At 40.7% G+C, this 13,272-nt stretch overlaps 1 long non-coding RNA gene across 1 annotated transcript in view; it reads left to right on the top strand.

Annotated features, from left to right (window-relative positions):
- Positions 1-3,867: 3,867 nt before the first annotated feature.
- The window catches only part of LOC129464826 (uncharacterized), a 37,073-nt gene continuing 27,668 nt past the window's right edge, over positions 3,868-13,272 (top strand). Inside the window, exons 1-2 of the long non-coding RNA XR_008651766.2 lie at positions 3,868-4,302; positions 9,911-9,955. This is a non-coding gene — a long non-coding RNA (uncharacterized lncRNA). The remainder of the gene's footprint in view (positions 4,303-9,910; positions 9,956-13,272) is intronic.

Raw genomic sequence — 13,272 nt, forward strand, 5'->3', positions numbered from 1 at the left:
TTTAAGTCATCAGAAGAGAATATTCTATGCGTAATTAGCTATACTCATTAAAGAACAAAGTGTGTTTCTTAAAGATGTCTATTGAAAACAGTTCGTGATTAACATACAAAAAAATAGGCTTATCTTTACTAAAAAATCACTGGCAGAAAATAATACATTCATTGACAAGTGAAAATTGCAATAATACAGTGTTAATGAAATCTCATCACTAGCAGGGGCTCATCTCTTGCACTTCATCACCCAGACTCTTTGAGGGAACTGACTGGCTTGGGTGAATACTGAGGCCCTTGCAACCAGGACAACAAGTGCCTATGTCCCTTAAGACAGCATCTGGCAGGACCACCCACTCATGCCTCATATCCCCATCCACCTTGAGTACAAGCAGGCTCCTGGGCACTCTGTTCGCCCTTAGTGTTTCCATACCTTTCTACATACCTTAATCTTTCCATACCTTTCTACATATCCTGAGATGTGAGCCATCCTCTGCTCCCCTTCTTAGCAGATCCTTCTTTGTGCCCTGGTCATTTTATCCTCTGTGATTGGTAAAACTCTCCTTGAAGTCATTTTTAAATTTCTTTATTCATAACTCTGAAACCTAATTGCCCATCGAGTACCCATTTCTCAGAAGAGGATTCTTTTTGCCTCATACCCAACAAACCTGTAGGCCAGGAAGAGGGGTCGAGGTCCTCCTAGCTTCCCTGGGATGACTCCAGACCCATCCTCTATCTCCAGTTTTCAAAAACCACTGCTTCTATGAGACCAACACCATTAAAATCCAATGCTACTCTTCCAAAATCACCACCATGCTCCATGTTGCTATACAGCACTCATTTTCTTTGTTTTTTGTGTCACTACAGTCGACTCTGCTAAACCTCATGTTCTCTGAGCATCTGTGGCTTCACCCCCTCTTGTTTTTTGGCTTTCCTCTTACCATCCTGGCCCCTCTTCATTTTCTCCACCTCTAAATGGAGAAATTGAAGAGCTAAATCTTTGATTCCTTCCTCTTCTCCCTTGAAATTCTATTCCTAGATGACGGACTCTGTTTCTGAGGGTTTAAATAATCAATATGACTCTGGCTCCATTTTACCCTTGTAGAAAATTTTCCCAATAAATCTCTTGCACATCTCATCCCATGTTGGAGTCTACTTCTTGGAGAACTTGAACCAGCACAAGAGATGTGAGGACTATTTGGCCTAAACCAAGATAGGGCTGCTGAGAGCTCAAGAAAACACCACTAGGGCCTTTGGGTAATTGGGCTTTAAAGGGGAGGTGACTGTGCCACATGGTGGGGGCTCCAGCAGGCTGCTATTGCTTGACTTAAATGACTAGAGCAATATCATTCATCCATATACTCTTGCATCAGACTGGTGGACAGCATCAGACCGGTGGACAGCATCAGACTGGTGAGCCTCACAGACTTTAGTGAGCAGGTGTAACCAAGGAAAGAAAGCAATGAGGGTAAAGAAATAATTTTTCCGTATACTGGGTTTTAAGGCATTGATGGACAGAACAATATTTGTGCCTTTGAAAATGCAAAGTGGCTGAATTGTGGGTTTAACACAGCACAGAACATTAGGGAGTTCCAGGCTTAAAGTATCAGTGCCAGTCCTGGAGTGCTACTGGCAGGTGCAAATGGAAACAAAGATCCTTAATGGAAAAGGAACACTTCCAATTAGACCTAACAATTCAGACATCTACCACAAGACATTTCTAAACTTTCACAAAGGCAGCAAAATCCTTGGGTATCAGACTGAGTAGAATAAGAAATTAGAATTTAATTCAAGGTGATTTAATCTTTGAACTTTAACATCTTTGTAAAATTTTAAGAATGGGAGGGGTTTAAGATTTAAATTTGAAGTCAGGATTTTATCACTGAAATGTTTTTACATATTTTATTGTTGTAGTTTCTTAATGTTGTAATTGGAACTCTTCACAGAATTACTGGTGGACTATTTTGACAATACAGTATTTGGAATAGGAAGTAGAATAATACATTTTTTTAAACTTCGGATCAGTATAAGTCTGAAATTATTTTAATTATTGTATTTTTCAAACCCATTTCAGGAGCTTGTGTGGGACAAATCCATGCTGCCCACTACTGTTTCCAGGGAAAACCTAAGTGAAATATTCCAGGAAACAGGGTAGTCACCAGGGGATTGAGGTTAGGAAGTTGAGAGTAGGATTGTCATGACGGACCGTTCTTCACAGCAGGTAGAGGCCCACATCCCAGGTCACCACAAGCTTTTACTTTAACCCCAATGAGTTGAGAGAATGGGAGGCTGGAGAACATTGGCAGGGGTAGGTAATATACTGAAAGGGAGAGTGAATATTTATTATCCTGCCTTGGTGTTTGCTTTCATGTGAAGATAGATCTTTGGAGCTATCCCATGGTGTCTCTCCTCCCCCTTCATACATTCCTCTGTGTGGGAAAGTAGGAGAAACTATTCCGATATGTAAGACTGATCTCTCAGGATCTGTTGTCTGCAGGGACCACCTGCTCTTCTCCACTGCCCTCGCTCCACCTCCTCTCCACCGTGGGGATGCCTTAGCTCCAGCCATGGCAGAGTGGAACTTCTACCTGGCTCTACCTGAGCCCGAAGTCTGATGTTAGAATCTCATTTTGCTGTCACTTCTGAGATACATTCTCCAGCATCACCTCATCCCTGTAGAGAGCTGCCTCATGGGAGCGCATTTCACGATTTTCTTCATGTAACAGCAGGACACAGTCCCTGCTGCCCTCTTCGCTGTGAAGGGCTGCAAAGCTGGAGATGTGGTCACAACACAGTTGGTGTGCTCAACAGAGGCCCCTACTCTCTTCTACAAGCCATTATACACTACACGAAGTACAATTAACCTAAAAGTAGCCCCTTGTGTATGTGGGCTTTGAGGATTGGTAGAATTACTGTTATATTGAGTGAATTATTCTAAGAGACTTTATAGCTTCACAGAGGGGGGAGTTAAAACACATGTCATTATGTAGGGGAACATGGAGAGTTCACATTACATTTTATCTCAATAAAAAATGATTTGAAAGGCCTCAGATAGCATCTTACATAAGAAGTGGAAGGGTGTTACAGGGCTGATTCAAAATAAGACTTCATGTTTTTATGTTATTTTATTTATTTCCTTATATGACAGGTATGAGAAAGGACTGAATCACATTTTGAGAGAACTGTTATGGAATTTGGTAATAAAGGGGTTTTGTGTCACTGAATTGCTCAAAGCTGTTTTGAGATGATTTTTGCTATAGTATTATTAAGGCCACCTGTGATCCAGCTAAAAACAAAGACCTGTGAAGCTCCACTTGGCTTCAGGTCATGGTACTTCCTGGAAGGCAGTCACCATCCTGGACAACTGCTTTGGTCTGGGGTGCTATAGGGATATAGATAAGTGATTGACTGAACTTGCCACAGAATGTAAAAACAAGATGATTTCAATAAATTGTCACCAATGGCCCACTTGCCCACATTTTCTTCACCACATTAGGGATAGCAGCATAATATTTTTACTCTATCAGCTTTAAAAATCAACCAATGTGTAGCAACTACTCCACCTGTTGGTATTGGAGATTATAATGCCAGAATATCGATCTTGATACACAGCCCATAATATCATCAATTTATTTTCTAATCTTCAGCAGTACTGACATTTGAATAATTTCAGATAAATCCAGAGTAAAATTTCCTAGCTTCTCTCCTAAGCTGACCTTCTGCATCTGTGTGCACAGGTGAACACCCGGAGGCTCATCCCCACCAGCCTCCAGGACTCCCTATCAGCCAATCAGCTGGGAACTGCAGAGAACCAGCGATGCTGGCACCCGGAGCCCACTGGAGGACGGACACCGGAGGAGAAGCAGCTGAGAGATGCTTATGATGAGAAATTGTTTCCTGGGGGAGAGGGGTTGCATCCTGAGCTGTGAGGGCTCTGACGGGAAACTGGTTCTTTCCACAAAAGTCCTGGCTTTTCCTCAGCTTCTTCATGTGCGTCCAAAGCAAGAGGGAAAAAAGAGGGAGAAAGGGGAATCAGGAAGAATTTCCAGCTTCAAGGACATAAAAGCTCTCCTCTCCTTGCGTTGGAGGGCTGCTGCTCCCTCTGTATAGTCACCCTTCTCCTTTCGCCTGGACAACTTCTCCTCATTTTTAAGATGCATCAAGATAGAACTCACGGCCGGCAGATTACTTGAGCCCAGGAGGTCCCGGACCAGCCTGGGCAACATGACGAAGCCCCATCTCTACAAAAAACACAGAAGCTATCCAGGTGTAGTGGCACACGTCTGTGGTCCCAGTTACTCAGGAGGCTGAGGTGAGAGGATTGCTTGAGCCCGGGAGGTGAAAGGTCTGATAAATCACAGACAGACCCTCATTTAACGTTTGATCGATTAATCAGTGAGGATTAGGTATAGAAAAAAAAAGACAAAAATAAGGAAAGGAGAAAAAGACATGGTAACAAAATGAGCTTTTGGACTAGGCAATACTAAGTAGCAATGCTGACAATTTAGAATATTCCAGAAGGAGTTCCAGGTTTCTTCTTCTCCTGTAACAATGAGAGTCCCTTCAGCCGGGATAATTAAACAGTGGCCCCAGGCAGGGCAGGAGGACCCAGCTCATCTCTAGAATGATGGAGTGGCCAACTTCACAGGCTATTCTAGAGCAGAAAATTTTTGCCAGTTCTTTATATAACAAAGATTTGTTCCTCTAAGTGAAATTCACCTTTGTTTTTAACCACCTCACTTACAAATACTTATACACATTTGGTTTAAATAAGAATGTTTTTAAAAGTTCTTAGCTACTCCACTTGCCCTTAAATGGTTTATTTTTTATTTATTATACCACTCTACTTGCCCTTAAATGGTTTATTTTGTCATGATAGAACTGTTTTCAGATAATTGGCCTCAGATTGGCCCCTATTCAACTACTAGTCATTGCATTTCTGCCCATTCAGGTAGCAATTTACCCTTAATTACATCTAGCTGCTTTACTGCATACTCAGTCCAGGAGTGGGTGGTAGCCAGGGAGTGAGTGTGGAAGGAGAGGGAGAGGGCAGATAACGTACACCTCCAGATCTTTTGATTTCTGCTGCAGGTGTTTCTTGGCAGCAGCTGCCCCTTGCCTGCCATTTTCCATCTCCTTCATCTCTTGTACTGACTATTCAATTTGCCATTATGGGGACCACATATCTGTCTCTTGTGTTCAATTTCCTCAGCCTGGCTTTCCCTTTTCCACATTCACTTAGTATTGAAGTTATAGAAGAAGTATTGAATATATAGAATTACCAATAGCTAACAAAATATTATGTGAGAGTATTGAGCAAATGTCAACAAAATTAATAATGAGCATCCAGTACAGAAACAATGTTGATGCTGGCTCCTTTCTAGCAACTTTGTCTGTGTCTTTAGTCTACAGAATTGATTATTTAGAAGTAATTTTTTTTTTCTTGAGACTGAGTCTCACTCTGTCGCCCAGGTTGAAGTGCAGTAGCATGATCTCTGCTCACTGCAACCTTCGCCTCCTGACTTCAAGCCATTCTCCAGCGTCAGCCTCCTGAGTAGCTGGAATTACAGGCGTGCACCGCCACACCTGGCTAATTTTTGTATTTTTAGTAGAGACAGGGTTTCACCATGTTGGCCAGGCTGGTCTCGAACTCCTGACCTCAGGAGATCCACCTGCCTCGGCCTCCCACAGTGCTGGGATTACAGGCGTGAGCCACCTTGCCTGGACTATTTAGAAGTACATCTTTAAACAATTGATCAGTTTGATTTGTTGTTTGACCAAATATTATCAGTTACTCAAGTGCTTTGTTCACTCAGTCAACAATTTACTATAAAGTTTTACAAACCAATTTACCATAAAATTTTGACTAGCAGCCAGGTATTTTAAGCCCTGTGTGTCTAAGGATATGGATAGTGATCAAGATTATATTTGTTGCATAGACCAATAAATTTGAAAATCAAACATAAAATGTACCTGAATGCCTAGGGTAAGGCTTTTCTGTTCTGGCTTAAATGCTAGAGGGCAATGACTTGGTAGGTTGGCCTTAGGTCACTTTAATTCCCCTGCATCTATCAGTACTCCTCCCTCCTCCGTGTTTTTTGTTTTTGTTTTTGTTTTTATTATGAGATAGAGTATCTCATTGTGTTGCCCAGGCTACTCTCAAACTCTTGGGCTCAAGCGATCCTCCTGCCTCAGCCTCCCAGGTAGTTGGACCTACAGGCATGTACCACCAGGCCTGGCTCTGTTAGCACCTTTGAGGAATAATCACAGTTATTATTTCTTTCCCTTCTGCCCTCTTTACCTCAATACTACATAGCTTTACATTAGAAGGGAATCTAACCTAATTGCTGCCTATGGGAAATAGCTCTCTAGAATTACATATTTATTGATAGTGTAAGTTAACTGGAAATTTAATCTAATACATATTTAAATGGAAATGATGAGAGGGGATCTTTATTTCTATGTACCCAAAGAATTGTATCCTAGCCAAGCTGATTTATTTTGAGATCTGTGCCACTGCACAATTTTTAAAAAGTGAGTAGTAGGTAAAATGAAATCAGCATAAGAACTTAATATTTCTATTTATGTGCTGCTTAATTCAAATCTGCTACACACCCTTTGCAATTATGATTTGGACTGTCTGTATCTATTTTTCTTTGCCCACAAAAGGCTTTCTGACAAATACTGAGTATGTATTTCCACAGAGCAAATAGATTTCCTTTCTCATCGAGGGACATTATGTAATTTAAGTTCATTTTCAGAGAATATAAGATCACATTAAGTATATAGAAAATTCCTATTTAGGAGCAAATGAATTTCCATTATCAAAATATGTCAGATCTCTACTATATAACATTTTCCTTACTGTGGAACATCAAAGAATATTAATATTTCTACCAAAGCACAACCTTGTATCGATTCTTTTATAACATAGGTCTCAATTTTTATCCAAATAATTTAGCATAAAACCAGTACATCAAGCCAGGCGTGGTGGCTCATGCCTGTAATCCCAGCACTTTGGGAGGCCGAGGTGGGCAGATGACTTGAGATCAGGAGTTTGAGACCAGCCTGGGCAACATGGTGAAACCCCATCTCTAATGAAAATAACAAAAATTAGCCCAGCATGGCAGCACTCGCCTATAATCCCACCTACTTGGGAGGCTGAGGCAGGAGAATCGCTTGAACCCAAGAGGTGGTGGTTGCAGTGAACTGAGATTGCACCACTGCACTGCAGCCTGGGTGACAGAATGAGAGACCCTGTCAAAAAAAAAAAAAAAAAAAAAAAAAAAAAAGCAAGCGGTACATCAGACCCGATGAGATGATTTTCTTTTTCCATCACATGGGACCAGCCCTCAGCCCATCCTTCTTCCTACCACCTTTCTTGTATGAGTACCAACATTATAGAGAACACTGTATACTCTGACATTAAAATAGTTGATTTTCCAGGCTGCCAGAGTTCCATTTATAAGCTAGCCCCTAGATTCTATAATTCTACAGTGGAGATAGACCTTAGAAATCCATCTACTCGTACATGTGTCAGATCAGAAAGCTGACATGAAACCACACGCAGAAACACAGTAGTTTTGAACATTTACTATAAATTCTTTCTCCAACCTACTTCATTGTGGCAACTCCCTCTGCTAACCTCCCTTGAGGGCTGTGTACCACGAGGGAGCCCTCTAAGATCTCAGAGGGCTGTGGTCAGTGAACCAGGAGTGGCCTCAGCAGCCACTGGCTTGGAGTTGGATTCTTCATGAGGCCCCAGACTCAGCTCATTCTGTGGTCTCCACAGCTTGAACAATTCCCATGCCTGACGCTGTTGGCCAGCTCGCCACCATTCCCAGGGATGCCGCTTGTGGGAAGCTCATGTGAGTGTCCTGCTGGCAACTGCAGAACCACATCCATCTCTTGAAAATTAAGTCTCCTTAAAGGAACTCACTCAAAACTGTCCACACAGAATGCAGGGAAGAGGACTGCACAGTGGGTGCTCACCACATTCCTTCATTTTTGTTGATAAGCATGCCAGGAACTGAGACAGGGTCTGGGGATCCAGCTGTGAGGGAAACAACAGCCCCTGTCCTCACAGTGCTCCATTGGGGAGGGAGCAGTTTATAAACTAGGGCGCACCCAACAAACAATATAATCGCAGATGGGAAAAGTTTCCTGAAGGAAATGGGTGAAGGAAGAAGAGTCGCTGAGAAAGGCTGACTTGCACAGGTCTTGGCTCTAAGGAGGTGACATTTGAACTAACCTTCAGAGTGAAATCAGCTGCGTAAAAAGCTGAGAAAAAAAGTCTCTGGTTCAGGAACAGAAAATGAAAGTTCTGAATATGCCAATTGCATTGTAGCCAATCCTACTCCAGGGGATTAAAGCAATGACAACATATTTTTAAGAATCAAACTCTCCCCACGTTTCCTTAGAAGGTTTGGAAAGAGTCTTTAAGGCCCTGAGTACATTCTGTGAAAATTATCAGCACTTAAAATATTTTGATGCCAGCAGTGAAATGCTCGAAAGTTTTTCACCTTCTAAGATACCAGTGCCGGGTAAGTAATCTTCCAGGAAGATTGTATTGTAAGATTGTAAGAATGTATTTTAAGACTCCGGGACCAGGGTCTTGGAGTCTTAAAACACATTCTCGCTGTGCTGTGGCACTTGTACTCCTGTTGATTCCGAGGATGCTAAGGAGGGGCCTTGATGTGTAAACTGAGAGGTTGCTTCTTCCTTCCTAGAGGTCTGCTCCAGAGCTGACACTCCGTGCTTCTGGAAATTGCAGGGAGACTCAAGTGCATCTCATGGGATAGGGTTGACCACCAGATGGACTGGAATAACTTGTTTCATGAAGCAACGCGGACGGTTATGGAACACTTCCCTTCCAGAGAACTGAACTGCCTTCCCTCTTCAGGGAGCAGGAAGCCCTCTTCCCTGTGCCTAGAAACCAACATGTAGGAAGCTTGGCTGAGCTGGGCCCAGAAGGCATTAAACCATCCCACTCCCCTTGTACCGCACCGCCTACTCTCCCTGTTAATGCTGCTTCCCCTCCATGTGTCTCCCCTGCAAAATTACTTGGCCCCATGGGAAACCTTAAAATACTCTGCTCCAAGCAAACAAGTTTGTACCAGCATGAAGCAACACAGCTGCGGTCATCCTGCTGCTACAGCGAGATAGGCTGCTGTTGATGCCCAGTGTGATAGCTGCAGTTGGAATATTTTATTACAAATCACCCCTGCTACAACCACCTCCTTTGCCTCTACAACTAACTACTCAAGGAAACTAGTCTTAGTACCTTACAACTACTTCTCTGCATAAAGATTTTTTGACACCAAGTCTGAAAAACCATATAATCTCTGAGAAGCAACCATTAACAATGTGAAGACTTCTATATCTTTTAGGCTATCATGTCCAACATAGTTGGGACCACATAACACAGTTGTCAACACAGTAGCATAGCAGCTACGAGAAATAGATATTTATTATAATTATTTTTACATATATTTGATACATCTAATTTGATATATTATGAAACTGCTAACTTTTTAGTGAATATCATTTAAGGAGGCCATAACATTAAATTATCCTAAAATTGCTGAAGTTAATTTTAATAACTTAGAGGGTGGGCAGTCAAGTTTCTTCACTGTAGGATCACAATTTTCCCTTTGTGGATAATTTATGGGTTGCTACTTTGAAAGAATAAAAATATCTTATTTTTTCCTCGTTCTTTCACCTACTTACTAGTTTTAATATCTCTTAATGATTTCCTAGCTCTGTCATTGTTTTTATATTTATTAGTTTACATTATATTGTAAGAGAGAGCTTTCACTCTTCCAATTTATGTTTGTTTTCATGCAGGCAGACTAGTGATTTTTATCTTATTCAATTGTCTATTACAATAAATACTTATTTTGATGCTCAATTTTTCGCAGATTGGCACCAACGCAGCTCTTCAAGATGGCTCCTGGCTTCCTTTGGTATGTCCCCATGATTCTTTAAGGAATGTGTACTTTCTGGTGCAATAAGATGTTCTATACTTGTCTTGTGCTCTTTCTGGTCCACCTCTAGAACCAGCCAATTTTCCAAGGAATCTTGGCTCCTTTCAGCAGAGAATATTATTTAGAAACCAAGATCTTGATGCTGTGTTATAAAGTGTGTTGGATTCTTTACTATTATAAAAAAACAGGGAGTTCACCATAATAATCATTCTTGGAGACAGCTAGTGTGGTAAGGGGAGTTAAATAGAAACTAACCATTTCAAAATACCTGGATTGTGATGTTGTATTCATATGATACCTCCCTAAACATTTCTATGTAGAATGATGGGCTTGGCTTTTGTCTTCAAAATTGCTTGGTTTTAATGCTAATGACTTATGTTTCTGCATCATTTCTTTCAAACTTAGATATGAGTAAGAGGACAGAATAAATTGGCCAAAGTAATATGTATGCCCCATAGAAAATCGTATTCTGTTGTATATCTTCCACAGGCTTTCTTTAAAGTTACACATAAGTCATTTTCACATAATTACATTTTATTGTTCTATTCCTGTGACTACTTGAAAGAAAATTATTTCTGTAGAAACTATAATTTTTCTTCTTGGTTTAACTTTTTTATGAGATTAAAAATGTACTTAGAGGCTTCCTGAATTCACTATCAAAGAGAGCAAAAAGCTAAATAGAATCACAGTAAGTATTTCTAAGTAGTAATTTCAGGTCTAATTTTATTTGAAGATGTAGCTAACATATTTCATATTTTCTCCTCTTCAGTTACAATATCATCTGTTCTGAGATTAGAGGTTAATGGTCTTGGCCATCAAATGGGATTTGTAATACAATCCCCTTATTTTAGTGGGATTTTAATAGTGGGTTTCTATTCCCTTACAATCTTTACATTATTGTTCAGTAGAAATTTCACTGCCATCTCTACTAACGATTTTGATTGAATCTGTCACTCATTGAGTGTCTTATTTTTACCAAGTGCTTTGCATGTCTTTATCTCCATTCGGAAGCCAGGTTTTAGTCTTTCCACTTCAACATCTGGGAAAAGCAGTAAGAACCACAGAGTTGCAAGGTCTTATTTTAGAACCAGATCTCTAGACTCCCATGTTAGTCCTTCCTGACACAGCCCACAACGACCTTATTTTATAGTAATGTTCAACATTCATGCTGGGTCAACGTATATTTTCCTAGGGAGTTCATTTATTTCAAGGCACATTCTGCAAATGATTTAATCAGTACAACACTGGAGACATGCATCTATACACTGAGCTTATCAAATGTGGATGCATTTTTCCATTAATTGGCATAGGCAGGGGTTGATGGCTAGATGAAAAACGCAAGCACGAGTCGCATATCCCACTTGAAATAATATGAGCACGACTATGCAAAGCTCCTATTTGGAGAACGCAGCCGCTGGAAGTCCTAATTGTTTAAGGACACCAAAGAGTATCCTGGAAAGGAAGAATCCATGAGTAACTTCTATCCTTTAGAGAGCTGAGGTTGTGAATAAACACAAAAATCTAAACAAATTTTTGTTGGGGGAAAGAAAAGAATAAACATAACTGACTATTAACTGCTCATTAAAACTTCACTGTATATAATCAAGTGTTCTTTTAGGGAACCATGAGGATAAACCAACTATTATTTGATGAATTAGATTAATAGATTTTCCAATTTTAAAATATCTCTGCATCACAAACATAATTTTCATTTATTTTATTATACTTTCAAATTAGATCTGCTAGTATTTTGTTTACAAACCAGGAACCTATATTCACAAATGATATTTATAACCTTCCATGACTATTAAGAAGTTATTCAGTTTTTCACACAATTGAGTGTGTATACACACATATGTATAGTATATGCGTGTATATGTAATTTAATATATATATCCTTACAAAATCCATTTCTTAGGGATGTTTACATTTATTACAAAAAGTGCTACCTTGTCTTCTCTTGAAATATGCTGTTATTATATTGTTCCAATCATTTTTAATGGTATTGTCTTTTCTCTTTTTCTATAATCACCAGAGCGAGGGAAATCTCCTTAACCCCTTTGGTCCTTAGCATCCTCCTTTGTAAAATGAAACTGGTAACTGCTACTCAATAAGGTGGTCAAGTGAAATGCACATAAACTGCATAGCACAGTACCCTGCTTGCAGCAAACTGCATGTAACTGCCAAGCCAAAGTCTCTTTCCTCTTGGGCTCTGGCCAGTTCTATGTCCTGAGAGGTCTCTGTATGCAGTACCTTTCCCATCTGACCACAGAAAGGTTGGGTGCTGGGAGTGTGCAGGGCCTGTGATGAAGGACACAGGGCCTTCACTTCTCTCTCTTGCTCCTCTGTGGAAGAGGCTCTGGGATGAATCACGGGGTGGTCACTCCTGTATCCTCAAATACCATGCTCAGGGGCTGGTTTGAGCCTGGGTCATTTTTCCACCTGCCCAAGAACTACCACCTAGGTGTGCCTGGGTGTGCTCCACTGGGCACTAGATGTGCCCCGGCAGCTTACCTAAGGCCCAGCACCCCAGAAAGTGTGGACCTGCACCTTGGTCATTTGCAGGAGGTTGGACCAAGTGAACCATTTCTGATCTACTGGGTTTTGAGAATTCTGATTTTCAGGATTCCTGCAGCAGCTTGCTGTGGTTGGATAGTATGTTACACCTTTTTTTTTCCTAGTTGTAAATGGTCTTTTTCAAAGAAATTTGGCCTACACACTTTAATAATATTTACTCTGGCTTTGAAAGCAACTAAAATCTTGAGCATAGATCAAGCTTACAGGAATAAAAAGGCATAACCACAGAAGTTTGAATGGGGTTAAAACCTGTTTTTGACTACAAATCTTTTTGGATTTTAATCTCTCTGCTAACATGGCTAAGCTCTCCAAGTAGATCGATAAATTTTACTTTTTTTTTTCATCATGTTCATGTTCTATAAATGTTCTATCTTTCCTACTGCTGCACTATTCCTGTTGACTGAACTATCTATAGCTATGCAGCACGCTGGCTCAGTGCCTCCAGCCCTGCAGAGCCCTCTCCTGTCTTTGATTTTATTTATCTTCACACCTGATTGGAGGGAACAGGTAGAACTGGGCCCCAGGCTACTCTTTCCTAGTTCCAGGGCCTCCAGCAGATACTCTAAATCCTCTGAGCTTCTGTTTCCACAGTTTCACAATAATACAAATACTTGATAATAATACAACTGCATTCAATAAGTATTACAATTCCCATCTTATGTGTGAGACAGCTGAGCCGAGGGAGATGCAACTGTCTACCTAAGTCAGCCCGGGGCAGA

This window comes from Symphalangus syndactylus, chromosome 16 (genome assembly GCF_028878055.3).
Source record: "Symphalangus syndactylus isolate Jambi chromosome 16, NHGRI_mSymSyn1-v2.1_pri, whole genome shotgun sequence".
Classification (NCBI taxonomy): Eukaryota; Metazoa; Chordata; class Mammalia; order Primates; family Hylobatidae; genus Symphalangus; species Symphalangus syndactylus.